The sequence below is a fragment of the Chiloscyllium plagiosum genome, chromosome 18, assembly GCF_004010195.1.
Source record: "Chiloscyllium plagiosum isolate BGI_BamShark_2017 chromosome 18, ASM401019v2, whole genome shotgun sequence".
Lineage (NCBI taxonomy): Eukaryota > Metazoa > Chordata > Chondrichthyes > Orectolobiformes > Hemiscylliidae > Chiloscyllium > Chiloscyllium plagiosum.
This window is the reverse complement of record NC_057727.1, coordinates 44,189,683-44,200,392: the sequence shown is the minus strand read 5'-3', so window position 1 is coordinate 44,200,392 and position 10,710 is coordinate 44,189,683. Positions and strand designations below refer to the sequence as shown.

Sequence of the window (10,710 nt, the reverse complement as noted above, 5' to 3'; positions counted from 1 at the left end):
GTGCCACCCACAACGAGTTCTCTCTCTGGGCAGCCATTTCATTTGCGTCTACAGCCATTTTTGGCTATATTTGAAAAAAAACTTATTCTAGACTTACAAGTTAAAATATTCATAGCACTTCAGGATTCTGCCAAAGTGAAAATTGACAGTTCTGAGGCAAATGTGATGTGAAAGGAATTGTTCCACAATCCATAGACAATTCTCAACAAAGTTAATCTAAAAATGGATCTCTTTCCTTGTGGATTCCTTTCTCCGAAACCAACATGAACTTATGTTTTTAAAAAAAGCCAATTTAAACAGGCTTTCTCAAATTAACAAGTATTGACTTTATTCATGACTAAATGCTAAATACGAGCCAATCTCTGAATTGTTCATGAAAAATCTGTAGCCAAACATTGTAGCCTTTGCGCTGAAGATTGCCGGTAAAGTTGGTATTCATAGTTCAACAGTTGATTTCAAGGTTCTTAGCTTTGCAGATTGGTTAAGATTCTATTGGTTTGATTTCTTCAGACCATGACAATTCCAGCATTCAAGATGTGAAAGAGTAATTTTGTTGTCGTGATCTCTTTTCTCTTAATAACTAGCTGACTTAAAGCACTCAGAGTGAATGATTCTGTTTATCTACAATGCCAGTATGATTAGGTGATAGTTCTTTAACTGTGACTTTCATAGCATGTTCGTGCTCAAACCCAGGCTGGTCCATCTTAAGCCCCTCATTCCAACTCTGACCCACAAGAAGAGTTAAATCTAGCTTTTACCTCTGTCCTTGCATATTTTCAAGTGCAAACTGGAGGAAGAACACCTCACCTTCCACCTCAGGAGCCTACAACCACATGGCCTCAACATTGAATTCACTAGTTTCCAAATCTCCTCTCCTCCTCCACCCTATTCCAGACTCAACCATCCAACTTGGCACCACCCTCTTGACCTGACCGACCTGTCCATCTTCCTTCCCACCGATCTATCACGATCACCTCCTACCTGCGTCCACCTATCACCATCCTGCCTATCTTGCCCCCAGCCCCAACCCTCTCTCCTATTTATTTCTCAGCCCCCTTCCTCCTCCCCAGTCCAGATGGGTCCTGCCCAAAATGTCGACTCTCATGCTGCTCAGATACTGCCTGATCTGCTGTGCTTTACCCAGTGCCACACTCCATCTACTCTGGTTGTATCTTCACTATCTCCTATTTTGAAATAAACCACATAATATGTCTGTAATTTGGGACATACTCTACAGGGGCTGAATTCTGTTGTGCAGTGGCCCGTGAGACATTCATTTTTTTATTCAAAACGTCACAGTTCAGTTTGTTTGAAATTGCATCTTTACACATTTAACGTTGTTATTTGAAGTTCTCTGTGCCCTTAGTTGCAACATTCTATAGTTTTAGATTAGACTCCCTACACTATGGAAACAGGCCATTCGGCCCAACAAGTCCACATGGACCTTCCGAAGAGTATCCCACCCAGACAGGCAGTTTAGCATGGCCAATTCACCTGACCTGTACATTTTTGGATTGTGGAAGGAAACTGGAGCACCCGGAGGAAACCCACGCAGACACAGGGAGAATGTGCAAATTCCACACAGAGAGTCGCCCGAGGCTAGAATCAAACCCGGGTCCCTGGCACTGTGAGGCAGCAGTGCTAACCACTGAGCCACCGAGCCACATTTTCTCTCTCTGGGCTGCCATTTCATTTGCGTCTACAGCCATTTTTGGCTATATTTGAAAAAAAACTTATTTTAGACTTACAAGTTAAAATATTCATACCACTTCAGGAATTTGATCCATGGTCATGACACTTCGATCAGTGAAATTTAAACACTTGCATCACTTCTGAATTCAACTAAAATATGTAAATCACTTTATTCTGATTGTTTTCAGGCAACTTGGACCATGTGGAATATGTTAAGTCCCATTCTTTTTCACGTTAACAGTTGATGCCAAAGTGAGAATTGACAGTTCTGAGGCAAATGTGATGTGAAAGGAACTGTTCCACAATCCATAGACAATTCTGAACAATAGAAAATTTTTGCTGTTGGATATATATCCCAGTCATGGGGCTGAGCATTACTCAGCTGTATGTTGCAATAGGTTTACAGGTCAGTTCACCGGTGAGACATAAAGTTAATTCTGTGATTCATATTTCTGTTTCATTTACATCTGAAGTCTTGAACCAAGCAGCTGATTCTGAACTTGCCCCCTCATTAATGATGTTCACAGCTTGCTTCATCTCTCATAATTAGGAATGTTAAAATCAAACTAACGTTGAATTTTGTTATAAAAATTTGCAGCGATAACCAGCTCTAACGTCCGTTAAAATTTCAGTTATTTGCAATCAGCTCAGGCAAAAAAAGTAATGTAAGGGAAGGTGGTTTTGGTCAGTTAATAATTCGACGTGTATTACGTGTGTGTGGCTTTAATGTATTTCAAGTTCTCTAGCTGGTGAAAGGTTTGCATGATATGGCAGGAGTTCTGAGGGAGATCAGTTACTACCACGAGGGACCTCCCTTACCTCATTGTATTCTATGAGAGCCGTACATCAGCTTGCGAGAAGGCAGTAATGTCACACTCGCAGTAACAGCTGCAGGGGGTGTGCGGTTTTAAGGGGAAAGCAGAGGCTGTGAGGCGTGGTGGGGCGGTGTGAGTGTAAACAGCCTGGATATGCAGACACAGCTTCCTGGCTGAAAAGCAGAGCCGACAAACAAGCTGGAGCCTCACATGTTGGGAAGGACTGACGAGAGATCGAGCAAAGGTGAAAAATTAGTATCAGGTTTTGTTGTGCATGGGAAACCAGTGGCCGGTGTTTTATCTGGAGAGAGGATTCAAAACAAAAGGAGAGAGATCGCACTGTAAACAAGACAGTCCAGAAAAAAGGTGAGCTGTGTCTCCAACTATATTTTAAATGGCTGTTTCTCTGTTAAAATTTGGAATGCACAATATATACAGTGTGTCGCGTGAATTACAGCCACGGGCAATGCTGTGGACAATCAGCCACTCAGTTCCTGCAGCCAAAGCGGATCGAGATACTAAACTGTCTAGTCAGCAGTAACCTTAGAACTGAAACAATGGCAAACACTTCTGGTTTAAACTTCTGTTTGATTATGAGTCTGTATCGGGAAAACAATGGGGTTCCCTACAGCAGGCTCATCTTTTGAACCATACATAATGAAACCTAGTGTATTCTGCAGCTAGCTTGTTTTCCTTTGTGTTTGGGTAATATTGGTGCAAATTCAACACAAGTAAACCAGGCTATACTTTTGTGCAGGAAAATATCCTTAGTAGTAATTTTACTTGTGGTACCAACGATAATCATCCTGGCCTTGTCGCAGCCGATAGAGGTGTTGTTTTTAGGATTCCAGAATGAGTGAAGATTTTTGTGTGGTTCTCTGAAGAGAAAGCTCCGCAGCCTCTGTGGGAATATGACTGTGGGAATACCGTGTTTTAAACCAATTGCAATGAACCAGAGATGGAGATGGCTTAATGTCTGTTCTTAACCAGGGCCAGCTGCAATATTAAAACCTCAGTTTTTGTGTTTCATTTATTTCGAAGAGGCCTATTAATAATTGAAAGAAAATTTTGAATTCATTCTTTAATTTGAAGCCATTGTTCATTTTAGCTGCTTGCTGGTATGCATGAGTGGAAATCGTTTGTCTGTCTTTTAAAAATAATCAATGTGTTGTGAAAATTCAGGTCCTTGTCTGGCTGATTATTATTATGCGAATTCTCCAGGGATAGCTAGACGAGTTCTTTGTTTTAATTGCCAATCTTAATAAAGGTCTGCTTGCCATTCCATTTTCTTGTAAGCACCTGTGAGATTAATTGCACCACTGCATTCAAGGTAATCCTGTTTACCTGAGGCTACAAAATGCAGTCCACATCCCGAACACAGCATATTAGGTCTTAACTAGCAGAGAACAAAGCAGTGACTCAGCAACAAGAAAAGTCATTTTGTGGCACACAGGGTTTACAATATATTTTTTATTGATATAAGCATTGGGCATGCTATTTGTATTATATTGAAGCTTAATTATTGCTTAGTGTTTTTACTTTTAACCCAGAATCCTTCTAAAACAAATGGTTTTTTTTTTAAAAATACAACATACTTCTAAAATGGTACAGGATTTTGGATGATTTTCCAGTATTTGGTTGTCATATGATTCATAAGAACCATCTTTTCTACCTTCCAATTCAAACTATGTCCACAAGGTCCATGATTCTTCACAAAAATTTGTCTTTCCATGCAAATATGTCTCTAATTAGACCAGTCTCTCTGGGGCACATGCACCAAACAACCCCACAGCCCTGTAGCCGACCACTTCCACTCCCCCTCTCACTCTGCCAGGGATATGCTAATAGTGGGCCACCTCCACTGCCAAATCAAAACCACCCAATGCCTGGAGGAAGAACTTCTTATCTTCCACCTTGGGACCCACTAACCACACTGCATCAATGTCATAGAGATATACAGCATGGAAATAGACCCTTCAGTCCAACCGTCCATCACGTTATCCCAGACTCAACCCTCCAACTCTGTACTGCCCTCTGGAACTACTTGTCCATCTTCCTTCCTACCTATCAGCTCCACCCTCTACTCTGACTTATCACCATCACCCCTCCGCCTTCATCTACTATCGCATTCCAGCTACCTTCCTCCTGCACCACACCCCCTTCCCATTTATCTCTCAACTCCCTTGGGCCCCCTCCCCACATTTCTGAAGAAGGACTTTGCCCTAAATGTCGACTCTCCTGCTCCTTGGATGCTGCCTGACCTGCTGTGTTTTTCAGTGCCACACCTTTTGACTAATGTTAATAACATGTTCATAAATCCCACTATTTTAATCATCCTATCAAGTTCCAATGTAGTAATTTTATTCACTAGTTTTTTAAAAAACTAAACAATCCAGAAAGATTAGCTGAGGTGACCAATTTATCATGTTAACTGAAAATGAATGCAGTCAACAAGAGTAAAGTGTAATCTGGAACTGGCCTTGTGTGTCTGCTTTGCTAATAATTTCAATGAAAAACTGCCTTAAAAACTCGCACAGGATGACAACTAATTTGATGGTTTATTTATTTGTATGACTTTTCATTTTAAATCCTACCACTACGTGGGATTTAGTCATAAATCATTCTGCAATGGAATGATCGGGACAGTTTTACCAGCGACTGCCATCAGGCAGAGGAACTGAGAACCGGTAACAAGATACACAACAGAGTATCTTTTATGTTTTTGGCATTCAAACCAATTGCCTGTAAGGATTTACCTAATAACATAAACATCAGTAATTTCTGGTTTAACATGTTATGCAGTTGAATCTATCATTTACATTGCTCAATATTGTTGTTAGAATTGAAGTAAAGGCTAGTTGGTGAAAGAATGAATAAAACAATTTACATAAATTCTTTAACAATGTATGGACCAATATGAAAGTGCATTGCAATCATATTTACCTTGGTTTGATTTATTATTGTCACATACCTAGGTACAGTGAAAAGTTTTTGGTTTTGCATGCAGTACAGGCAGATTATACCACACAAAGTGCACAAGGGTAATAGAGCAAAGAGAGGAGTACAATGTTACAACTGCAGAGATGATGCACAAGGAGCGAGGTCAACATTAAATTTGAAAGGTCCATTCAGAAATCTAATTACAGTGGGCAAGATGTTGTGCTTGAACCTGTTGGTCTGTGTGTTTAAGATTTTGTGTCTTCTGCCGAGTGGAAGAGATTATAACTAGGGTGGGAGGGGTCTTTGATGTTAGCTCCCTTTCTGAGGCAGTGAGAAGTATACATGGAGTCAATGGATGGAAGGTTGGCTTGTGTGATGGACTGGGCTGGGTTTACAACTTTCTGTAATTTCTTAGTCTTGGCAGAGCAGTTGCCATACCAAGCAGATAGATTCACCATAGAAAGCATTCTATAAAAACTGCTACGAGTCTTTACAGACATGCTGAGTTTCCTTAGTGTCCTGAGGAAGTAGAGGTATTATGTTTTCTTGACCACAACCAGGGTGTATCCTAGTTACGCAGGCAACTGGAACATCAACATAGGTGCTGCAATGTAGGATCAGATATATATTCTCCTAATTGTTGAGTTCCTGACCTCCACTCAGCTGAGATTCCAGTGAGCAGCCATCATGGATCCCCTTTGAAAATGTCATAGATAGTAAGATACAACTTATCCCTTGGGCTGCACAACTATTATATCCCATTACCTCAGTAATGCTTTGCCTTTGGATACAGAATACTATTCAGAAACAATAAACAAACTGGGTCAAAAAAGAAACTGTGTAAATCTTAGTAGAGGATCTCACTTAGACAATTCCTTAGTATGCCCTGAATGAATTAAGTTGTTGTGTATTGTATGGTCAGTTTTGTATGTGACCAAGAATTGATTCATCTGATATCAGGTAGTAGAAAAACAACTTTATTTTCTGTGTTCACTTAACCTTTTTATCACGATTCTCTGGCATCAACATATCAAAGATTGTTGTAATGAACAGCACATGAGCCCATCTACCACCTGAGAATCATTTTTCTGCATACATTTTCTGCTGGCATCCTCAAATCTTCCAACTTTGAAAATATAAGTTGTTTCCTATAGTTTTCTGCTAATTCGGGTGAACTCAATAGAAACTGTTTTAATGATGGCATTGTTTCTTCAAGTGTACCTCAGAACAATGTGTATATCATTGTGTCATTTGTCTAGTAAAAGTATTGTACTTGCATAACTTTTTATACAGACTCCAGGTGGAATCGAGTGCTTTGCAACTAATATAGATGCTTTACTGAGAAATAAGGCAAAATTGATATTGAGCCAAAGCCAAATGGGTTTCAAGGAGTTTTATAGGAGGAAAGGGGTTGGTTCAGATGCACAGGCGCTCTGGAGAGGGAGTTTGAGTGTGGGGATTTGTAACGTCTACCAGCTGAATTGCTAGTGGTGGGATAAGAGAAGGCTCTGGCAATAGAGGAACAGAGCACTTAAAGGTTTGTGGGACTGGAGGAAGTTACAGAGCAGGGAGCGGTGTAGCTGAGAGGCCATTTAAACACAGGATGTGAATTTTAAACATCAGACAATGAGAGCCAACTTGGTCAATCATAGTTTTAAGGTTCAATAGCTAAGATTTGGATGAACTGAAGTCTATTAAAGTGCAAGGTAGGAAGCTGGCTGAGAGACTACTGAAGAAGTGCTGTGCTATGTGTATTTTTGTACATTGTGACCTTTTGCACTTGTGCTGACACATGCACATCTGCAATCAATGAATCAGTATTGAGGAAAACACAAACTGGTTCAGAACATTCCATGGCTGGCAAACCATCAGGTTTAAACTGTCAGCTCAAAGTGACATGTAGAGAATAACCTGAATCTTGTATGCGCACACAATTCAATCATTTTTGCATTGCAACTCTGCAACAAGTGGTCTGCAGTATTATGGAAACGTTTAACAAAGCTCGGACAACAGTGCATCTTCAATTGTTCTGAATTTGTAACTTTGAAAAATGTTTGTCACTATAACTTGCTGGTGGCTGGAGGAAGTCTGATAACCATGAGCTAGATTTTCAAATCAGGGTAAGGTCCTCATCCTTTGCTGGATCTATCACTCAGACAATGCTATCTTGAAATGGTTTTTTTGTACATTCCCTAATTGGGCTAAAGATTGGCTTGATATCCAATTAATGGCAATGAGAATAACCAAGAGGTGTGTGACTGTCTGTCTGGTTTTGCTATTGTAATGGGGACCTGTTACAGGCTTGCAGAAGAGAGGTGTCAACAGGCTTGCAATGAAATAACAGGATAACAACATTTTACAAGCTCTCTACAGCAGACCTTATTCTCACATTTCTTACAATCATTCAGCAATTTCAAACCTCAATTCTAAGCCTGTTTATCTTCTTTGCAGCCATAACTTGGTACTCTTTGCTCTGTTCAATCAGCCTAAGATGTTTGTATGCTATGATCTGTCTGTGCTGCATGCAAAATAAAACTTTCTTCACTGTTCTTAGGTGTACATGACAATAATAAATCAAATCTAATCAAATGTCGTAAAATATATAATTTGATATAAGACTTTTCACCTGAAGAATCTTTAACCTCCGCGCACACTTAACCCAACTGCCATGATTTAAAATGCTTCCAACTCTTTGGAATCACTTATTTCCAAGTGAAAACTTCTATCTCACCCTCCAACTTGTTAGTAAACTCTGAAGAATTTAACAGGAAGTTAACTGGAGCTGTTTTAGACTCCTTGACCTCCAATTTACTTTTGGAAATTGGAACACAACGAGCGAGTGAGAAGTTGGGCACCAGAAATGTCTTTGGAAGTTTCAAATCACATCCTCACATATTCTCACTTCCTCCAGAAATTGAAAACCTGGCTCATTGTTTTTGCACTTCCTACACAATGTTTCATGTTTAATACATAATTTTATTTTTAATTTTTAATTGAATTATGCAGGTGTTCAGTTAATTGGTTTTAAGTAAGCCAACTTTACTAGGGGTCTTGTGGTACCCCATACAGTGGTAGTGTCCTGATGCCTGAGCCAGGAGCGTTGGGTTGAAGTCCCGGAGATGTATAACAACATCTCTGAACAAGTTGATTGGAAAATATCTGTCATATAGGATTCCCATCAGTTAATATAGGTTGATATAAGGGTGGATGCATCTCTCTGCTAGTCATTTGGATAATTGAACAAAGTCAGATAATTGGAGTCCTGTTGTTTTGGTTTGTTCTGCTTTTTATACTGTGCTTACCTTGTCATTGCTGCTTGTGATGGACATGTGATCCATTCGACAGGTGGCAAGGAAGATCTAGTTTATAAAAACAAAGGCCTAGTTTTGTTGGCTTTATTGTCGTAAAGTGGCAGTTCTACCTTCCATATGGCTTTAGAGTGCTAAGGTTTACATTTGTTTTGACTATTATTAATGAAAGTGGCATCTAATACCAAGAATGTGGTAAAACCTGTTTTTCTTGACTATGTCCATCCAGTCCCTGTACACATTGATACACCACGATGAGAGTGTCCAAGTCTTCCGTTTCTTCCTTTCACACTGTCCCAACCAGTCCCCTTCCACCAACACCCTCATCTGCCTGGCTGAACTGGTCCTCACCCTCAGTTTCTCATTCCAATCATCCCACTTCCACCAAACCAAAGGGGTAGCCATTGGCAACCACATGGGACCCAGCTATGCCTGCCTGTTTGTCGGATATGTGGAACAGTTCATTTTCTGCAGTTACACTGGCACAAACCTGTTCCTCCACTATATCGATGACAGCACTGGCGCCACCTCATGCTCCCACAGGGGGATTGAACAGTTCATCAAATTTACCAGCACCTTCCACCCCGACCTCAAATTCACCTGGACCATCTCCAGACACCACCTTCCCCTTCCTGGACCTATCTATCACTGTCTCTGGTGACCGACTAACCATGGTCAAGCCCACCAACTCCCACAGCTACCTAGACTACACCTTCTCCCACCTTACATCCTGTAAAAATGCCATCCCTTATTCCCAATTCCTCCACCGCATCTGTCCTCAGGATGACTAATTCCTCCTCAAAGTCCCAGATGGCTTCCTTCTTCCACAATCACAACTTCCATTCCCACATGGTTGACAATTGACACCACGTGGTCCTCCACTTCAAGCACAACTGCCCTTGAACCCCACCCCTCCCAACACAACAAGGACAGAACCCCCCACTCCTTCTCTTCCACCCCACAAACCTCTGCATACTTCGCACCATCCTCCGCCACTTCCACCACCTCCAAACGGACCCCACCACCAGCGATATATTTCCCTGTCCACCCAATCAGAGTTCCAAAAAGACCATTCCCTCCGCGATTCACTTGTCTGGTTCACACTGCTCCCAGCTGCTCTTCATGCCCCCCACCCCCGGCACCTCTCCCTGCCACCACAGGAAGTGCAAAACCTGCGCTCACACCACTCCCCTCACCTCCATCCAAGGCCGCAAGGGATCCTTCCACATCTGTCAGAAATTCACCTGTATCTCTACAAATGTCATCTACTGCATCCGCTGCACCCGGTGTGGTCTCTTCTACATCGGGGAGACAGGACGCCTTCTTGCGGATCATCCCAGAGAACATCTCTGGGACACCCACACCTACCAACCCCACCATCCCATGGCTGAACACTTCAACTCCCCCTCCCACTCTGTCAAGGTTATGCAGGTCCTGGGCCGCCTCCACCGCCAAACTGTTATCACCAGATGCCTGGCCGCCTCATATTCTGTCTTGGGACCCTGCAACCATACGGGATAAATGTGGCTTTCAACAGTTTCCTCATTTCCCAGCTACCTTTTCCACCAACCCCACACCCCGTCCCATTTATCTCTCAGCCCCGACCCACGAGCCTCATTCCTAATGATAGGCTTATGCCCGAAATGTCAATTCTCCTGCTCCTCGGATGCTGTCTGACCTGCTGTGCTTTTCCAGCACTATATTCTCGACGACTCCTTCTTTTACAAAGCGTGTACCAAAGGATTGTAAGGCCAACATTGTCTCAAATTGCTAGGACACACTTAAATTTTGAGTCAAGGAATCTGTTGCCAGGCTAGAGTCACTGATTACTGATTGTATTACTGCCGTTGTGCTGGGTTCTGGCTTATGTTCTCCAACTCAATGTGTGCAGCACAGACAAAACGTGAAGCCTGGAAATACATTAATGCTAGATCCTTGAAAGGCAAAACTACTTT

At 41.7% G+C, this 10,710-nt stretch overlaps 1 protein-coding gene across 1 annotated transcript in view; it reads left to right on the top strand.

Annotated features, from left to right (window-relative positions):
* Window positions 1-2,421: 2,421 nt before the first annotated feature.
* Window positions 2,422-10,710, top strand: part of LOC122559079 (FERM domain-containing protein 4B-like) — a 367,108-nt gene continuing 358,819 nt past the window's right edge. Inside the window, exon 1 of the mRNA XM_043708330.1 lies at window positions 2,422-2,873. The gene's annotated coding sequence lies outside the window, so the exon portion shown is untranslated. The remainder of the gene's footprint in view (window positions 2,874-10,710) is intronic.